The sequence below is a fragment of the Arachis hypogaea genome, chromosome 1 (assembly GCF_003086295.3).
Source record: "Arachis hypogaea cultivar Tifrunner chromosome 1, arahy.Tifrunner.gnm2.J5K5, whole genome shotgun sequence".
NCBI lineage: Eukaryota > Viridiplantae > Streptophyta > Magnoliopsida > Fabales > Fabaceae > Arachis > Arachis hypogaea.
In genome coordinates this window covers 94,488,286-94,496,055 of record NC_092036.1, presented here as the reverse complement: position 1 = coordinate 94,496,055, position 7,770 = coordinate 94,488,286, and the positions used below count along the sequence as shown (strand labels likewise).

The 7,770-nt window shown below is 34.1% G+C and overlaps 1 pseudogene; it reads right to left on the bottom strand.

Moving 5' to 3' along the window:
• Positions 1-256: 256 nt before the first annotated feature.
• Positions 257-3,371, bottom strand: LOC112748772 (lysophospholipid acyltransferase 1-like; annotated as a pseudogene).
• Positions 3,372-7,770: the final 4,399 nt, after the last annotated feature.

Below are 7,770 nucleotides of genomic sequence, written 5' to 3'. Positions count from 1 at the left end.
CTTCTAAGGAGTCAGGAGTTAACAAAGCATAGAGATTACAGAAATTCAAGATGTTTGAATCATTATTTTCTTCAATAACAGCTTTTAAAAATACAATTAAATACCAAATTGTCAAGAATAAAAAGCAGATGTTACAAAACATTGAATGCCAACCAGGGTAGGAACCCATGGAAGATTAAAATGCATTCTCTAAGACTCTCAGACTATTCTAATCCCATATCAAAAACTTCATGAAGATTGAATTGCAATGTCTACCCTATTGCTCTTTTTGAGCTTTGGATCTTACAGGCCTCCTGGGTTTGATTACTTTACCAAGAAGAATCATTAAAATGGGAAGAATAGTTCCAATATAATACACACGTCCGAATGCGGCAAGAGTTTCGTGCAGGTTTAGCACCTATTCAAAATTCAGAGAAACAATAGAACACTATTAAAACACCAAATTTGAATGAGTTAAAACTGTGAAGTATAAGCGACTAAACTGAAGGGTTGGCGAGGGAGGGAGAAACTAACCAAGAAACCGACGCTAGAGTAATTTATAACGACAAGTGTATAAGCAAAATTCAAAAACACGAATGCGTTTGCCATTGATGGGGCTGTCGCTTGCTGCCATCTGTAAATGGATGTTTCAAAAGAAACACAGCATGACATGTTAAAAAACAAGAGAAAAGCATACTAGCTTATTCTAATGTATTACCTCTTGAACCAGCAATCATTAACGCCGACTGAACAAAGAAGATGATGTATCCAGGATACACCCCCTGCAATAATAAAGCCAGAATGTTATAAAGCGCAGATTCAACAATACAACTTACCAGCACAACAAAGCAGTTCTGTCAAGAAATTAAAAAAATTCCTTCAAATTTTAAGGGTAACACTTTTTTGTAATACAAGGACTTAACTTGCAATGCAAGTAACTGGGAAAAAAATCAATCAAGATGCAGTGTAAGTTTTACTCACATGCCAAATAGCACTGATGGTCTGTGTAGCAAGTAACTGAAAGAATCCGGGTTTCTTACCACTCTGAACAAGCCGCTCATAAACATCTAGCGCGAAATACAAACGATAGCATAATAAGATTTTCACAATTTCATATTCTGAATCTAGCTTGACTTACAGGCTAAGAGAAGAAAAAAAATTAATGATGTTCAGAATTTGCGAGTTGTAACTATGCGATCTAAGCCTAAGACCTACCTAAATCAAGTTTCATGCCAAACTTTTGAAAGATTGGCTTTGTTCTACTTCAAGAAAAAGAATGCAAAACTCAATAATAAGAAACTCACAACGACGAAGCCATGTGCTGACTTGAATATTCCACACAGTTGGAATCACAACAGAACTCTTTGCAAACTCAACACCTAAAATATCCACATTCTTCGCTCGATCCCATCTTGGCTTTGGTGGAGACGAATTCACCAACCAAGACCAGAGATGATAATAGAAGCTTCTAAAATTAACCAAATGAAATAATACTTCCAACATGCCGTGAAGCCGGACATATATTGGTAACCAAACTTTTTCCAGAATGCCCATTCTTGGTATATAGGCTCTGTAAACCTGGATAGAGGAAAATAAGGGACTAGGTACAAATACAAGGCCATGCAGAAATCAGCTTGGATAAGGGCCCGAATGGTTGCTCCATATGGTAATGGTGATGGCCTTTTCGCTTCTTTGCTCCAAATCTGCACAATAATGGAAAAAAGATTAGGACTAAAATCATCACTATCTGTTACTAATTTCTATTACTAGTAATCAAGGCCATCGGTTTTATTTCTTGTACTATTCTTCCTTCCACTACTATCCTCATAAGTAATTTGTTTAATTAACTCTATAGAGTTCAAATTCAAATTTTAACTTAAGAAAGTTAACTAATTTCCGCAATTTCATTTCTTTTCCCCAAGTTTAGGTAGTTAATTGATACTTATGTATATGTAAGTGTAAATAATTTAAAGATAATGTCCTAAATTGTAACTAAATTTGTTAGTTCTGGTTAATCAATAACTTGAATTCCAACATAATTACCCCCTTTCCTTCAGTCCAATCAAGATTGTCCTTCATTTCAAAGACAGAACCAGCAAAGTGAGTCATACAGCAGAGGCAGTAACCAATGTACTCAACCAGAAAAGGTAACTTCGTCAACCTGTATTTCCGTTGGGCTTCGCGTAAACCTTCTTCCTCTTTCAACAATCTATCATTGTAATTAAACTAACAAGAGATGATCTTCAGGGTCAACACCATTAAGGCCCCTAATTAGTAGTAACACACAATAGTCAATAAACTAATCAACCAACCAACATAAATACCATAACCATATGTATATATAGGTAAGCAAAACAACGGAGTTACCACCTTCAATATCAGAAACATGGTACACCTGCAAAGCTACCATATAGTACATCAGCTACTGTATTGGTCATTGTTGAGAACTAATTGGTAGTTGTTACTTAAGTAGTATAATATAAATTAATCCTAAGAAAATTAATTTTATTTAATTAAACTATTTGATTTCCTTGTAAATGAAACAAGCAAATAAGTTCGCAGTAAGCATTATAAAAAAAATAGAAAGTTGGTTATGATTACTCAAATGCAAGGCAAATACAAGAAAAAAATGTTAATCATCTAACATTTTTCTATTTGTAATAATGTAGTCTATCATACTTTACTGGATATATTTGTAAAATATTTTTACTGTACAAACAAATTAAATACATTCAGTTATACATGGCCTTCAATCACAGTAAGAAAATCGTAAACTAACAAAATTAAAAAAAGAAAAGAAAAGAAGAAATGAACGATGAACGAGTCCTCACCAGTGTCATCGCCACTCATGTAATACACATGGCTACACAAACAAACAAACAAACAAACAGTCAAATCTTTTTTTTTCCTTTTTGCCTCTTACTTTAAAAGCCAAAAATTGGAATGAAATGCATGAACGCAACCTTTGTCGTACACTCCTTCTGTTCTGAAATATATGTCACGTGAAAATTTTGGTACTTTAATAACTATGGAAGTACGTATAATAATAGAATGGATGCAGAAACATTTTTGGATACATATGTAGCGTACCAGCCAATGAGATAACCGAATCCGAGGAAGAAGGTGAGGATGCCACATCGGGGGCGAAGGAGGAGCAGGAAGGAGTAACCAACCATGATCAGGACCAAGAAGTGCATGTTGGAAGACAAACCGAAGAAAATGTAAGAGAGGGAGACGCCGATGCCGGTGGAGTATAGATGCTTAGGGAGGAGGCCGGGGACGATGCGCCACAGGAAGCTGAGAGGAACGGTGGCCGCGAAGCAGAGGAGAAAACGGAGCACGGGGACTGTGACACCGATGGAAGCGGCCATGGGTTCAAGCTCCACCTCCATGGCCATGGCTTCTGATCTCTAGCAATAATTACAATAGGTTGGGTTGGATTGGTGATGTGCGATGAAATGAGAAGATGATGACGATAACGATAATGAAGAAGGAGGAGGTCGACCTTAGATTTTGAAACACGATTTTTGAATGTGTGGATTGGTTCTGTGAAAGAGTTTTGCTAACAAGTAGTGAATACATGTGGAAGTGTTTTATGGAAAAAAATAATCTTTTACTCTTATGAAAGTTTAATTTTGGGTGTTTGCTTTGCTACCATTACTACTAATTTATACGTCCAGAAATTTTATAAGAGGGGGAAAATTAAATATAAAATAAATTAAAATATAACATAATAAAAAATCAACAAAATATAAATTATAGTATATAGGTCAAAATTAATAATTATATTATATAAGAATTAACATTCAACTATACATATTTTAAGATTTTGGTATTTTTAAATTTGGTCTGTGATATTTTATATAACTAAAATTATCAATTTATCATCTGAAAGTAAATTTTGAAACACTCTCTTTTTTAACCTATACAATCATGTAATATATTAAAAATTCGTCTTTCATCTTGTTTTAAAATATTATTTTAATAATTTTTATTGTTTAAAAAATTTATTCAATTATTCCTGTTGTCATAGAAAAAGTCAAAATAATTTTTTTATAATTATTACTTTTTACATTAATCCAAACTTATATTTTTCAATAACTTTTTAATTATTTATATATTTATACGCTTTTATTTTTTTATAATACACAATATAATTTATACATATTAAGTTACTAACTTGTAAATTTTTTTTAGTATGTAACATATAAAAATATATTTAATCTATATATATAATAATAATAAATTAATAGTGCTAACTTTTTAAAAAAAAAAATTGGGGGGACCATGGCCACCTTAGGCCCCCCTTGGATCCGCCACTGCGTTTCGGTACATGATATAAAAAGTGAATAAATAAAAATGTCATGTAGATTATATTTATCCATATTAGTATTTATTTCTTGTTTATTTTTTAAAAATATTATATTACTATATATAAAAAAATATCTTCATTAATAGTTATAAAAAGATAAATATATCCTTTTAATTATTTTTGTTAAATGGCTAAATAATCCTTTTATTATCCTTCATTGATATTGATTATTGATAAAAATCTTTGAAAATAAGTGATTGATTGGAAAGTGGTATAATTAAGTGTTGAATGATTAGGATATGGTGAATGAGTATTAAGCCCGAGCAGTAATGGTTTAAGATGGTTTGAAATCTGAATTTAAAAGAGGAATTGGTAGAAATGCATAATTATGAAATTTTGGTAAAAATCAATTCTTAACTAATTTTGATGGGCCATAACTTGGTCTTTAGATCTTTAAATTTTGTGAAACTTATCTTAAATGAAAATTGGATTTGTGTAGTTTATGACGTTCGAAAAACAGACGGAAAATTATTTTTAACGAAAAATTTATGCACGTTTGAAGTTTATGGTTAAAAAATAAATTCTGCAGAAGTTGCAGAAAATTGAGGGGCGTACGCATGAGGGGTGTTACAGAATTGAAAGAGTTTCGTGTGCATACCATGCGTACGCATAAAAGCCAAGTTATACGTAGCATGACCCATGTGTACACATAACTTGCATTACAGAATTGAATATTTTTCGTGTGCGTTCTACGCGTACGCGCAAAAGGGGAACTCGTGCGTACGCACGACTGTCATGTTTCTTAAGAAAATGATATTTTAGCTGTTTTTGCCTATCCAGTTCACTTTTTCACCTTTTTAACTCCTGTTTAAGGTTCGTTAACTAGTATTTAGGCTTGCAAATGAGTTTGAGCACAATTAAGGGATGGAATTGATAAGTTTGAATAAGATTGTGGGTTGGAATGTCAAGGATACTGATAAGATTGGTGGTGGTCTGATCATATTTGTGCTAGCAAAGGCCAAGGTTATTCATGCTTGCATACTTGTGCTGGCAAGGGCCCGGGTTATTCTCGCTTGCGTACTATACTGATGATTACTCTTGGCAAAGACGTGGCAAGAAGGACGGTGGTGAATCCCGCTTGCACATTGAGCTGAATTATGCCAAAACAAGTATGGTGATTAATCCTACTTATTTTGTCTTTTGCTGTGGTTGTAAAGGGGGGGGGACATGTATCCTGGATAGCGCTACCTCCAGCAAGAGGTGTAAGGGCACTACCCTCTTAGACCGGCTTTTGATAAATTCGAGATTATTATATTCCTCACAGAGATGCACGACAGAGAGACAATATCCGGGTTAGCCACTGGATGTGTCAGGTTCAGACATTTTAACCGACATGTGAGATTATTATATCTAACCTAATTTGATTTGAAAATAAAATAAAATAATAAATTATAAACCTAATTGATTTTGTTTGTAAATAAAATTAACTAAAACAAAATAAAATTCAACAAATTAAAAGCCAAATCCAACTAAAGATGCATCCTTTAAGTGAAGTTGATCCGCGTTACTGGCATTAAATGCCAGATTCGGCGTTTAGCGCCCCAGATGGCAGTAACTTCCATTTCAATTCTGTCTTTCTGGCACTAAACACCGGGTTTAGCATTTAGCGCCCCTGGTGGCAGTGAGTTCCTCTTCGTATATAACTTTCTGGCGCTAAACATTAGGCTTGGCGTTTAGCGTCCCACAAGACATAGGCTTGGCACGAATCTCGAGGCACATGGCGCTAAACGCCTAGGTCCGCGTTTAGTGCCAGCTTGGCAGAATGGTTGCACATGTCCCAAAACCCTTGGGCGCTAAACGCCAGATACGGCATTTAGCGCTAGCTTAGCAGATTCTAAATTCTTCTCTTTTCTTGTAAACGAATTCTGCTAAACCGATTTAACTTCACCTGAAATAATCAAAACAATAGAACGACTCAAAATAGTACCTAAACAGGTTTCAAACACTTGAATCTCAATAAAACTCACTAATTTCATATCTAAAATAACAAGAAAATAAGGAAAAGATGCTCACCCATCATCCCCTGCTTAGGCCAAGAAGCTTTCAATTCGAAACAAAACATATGCATCATTTTAGTAATTAAAATAGAAAACTAATGAAAACTAAGAATCAACTAAAAATCAAAGGAAACAATGGTTGGGTTGCTTCCCAACAAGTGCTCTTTTAATGTTGATGGTAATCAGTGGCTAAGAGAAAGGGGGTTGAATCTTAGCCCCTTTTTGCTGTGTGTAACTTTCTGCCTTTTAAACTAGCTTTAGGAGATATTTTTGCTTTTTATCTCATAACAAGTCAAGATATGTACCATTTTGTGGCCTTGGAAAGCATTCTATCATTCTTTGTTCTTGATATTCCCAGCCACAATCAAGATAGTAACATGAATCATTTTGTGGTGATGAAAAATATCTCATGCAATTTGATAGACCAAAGGGTGATGTAAACTCCATTCTTTCTTCAAAATGCTCTGTATCAAACACAATCACCAAGATTAAAAAAATTAGAATCCTCCTTTGTCACAATTGAGGGAACTCCTTAGCGAGGAAATATAGAAAGCACCTACGACAAGCTATCCAATGAGGAGAAAAATATATGATGTCTGCTTCTTGTTTGCTCTACAAATGAATGAGGAAGATCATAATATTATGAGTCCTTTATAGGTTAATTTTTTATTATTTTTTGACGTTTTTGAATTTATTTACAAAAAGATAATAATATAGATCACACGCAGTATGATCAAACTGCAATTGGGTGTTGAAGCTTTTTAAGATTTTATTCTTTTTCAAGTTTGATTGGTTTTGTTAACATAGGCTTAAATTATGCAGAGGTCAAGACTACCTTTAACCTACTTGAGCTCTACACTCTCTATCTACACAAACCCCAACCACTTTTGAAGGCGAAAGAAGGGCCTTAGCATTTAACTAAATACATAATTGAAATTAAACTTTCAAAAAAAAAGAGAGAAATTACAAAGCGATTTCAAATATAAGGATTAATGTGAGATGAATAATCACGAATTCCTGCTCCTTGCCATCCCATCCACTCTTCCCACAGGTCCCAATCTGGATCATTCATTCCCCTCATTGCTTCGTCGATGCCTGCATCATCATCGCATGCTTCGTACATTTCCATTTCCATTTCATTGGATTCTCCTCTCAAATTGGACATTACAACCTGCATTCCACATAAGTCACATGAAAACCCCAATTAGATCCGAAATTCTGCTACAACCTATGTGGCCCACGAAAGTTATGGCAATTAGCAATTCGAATCTCAGCATTTTTATTCAAATCAATCATACCAAAGAGGTCATATTTTGACTTAGCATCACCGTCATAAGCATTATCAATATTAAATTCATGCATTACAAAAGCAATAAGCTCAGCAAGAAAACTCACATCATAAGCCTGGTTGATTTGGTGAAA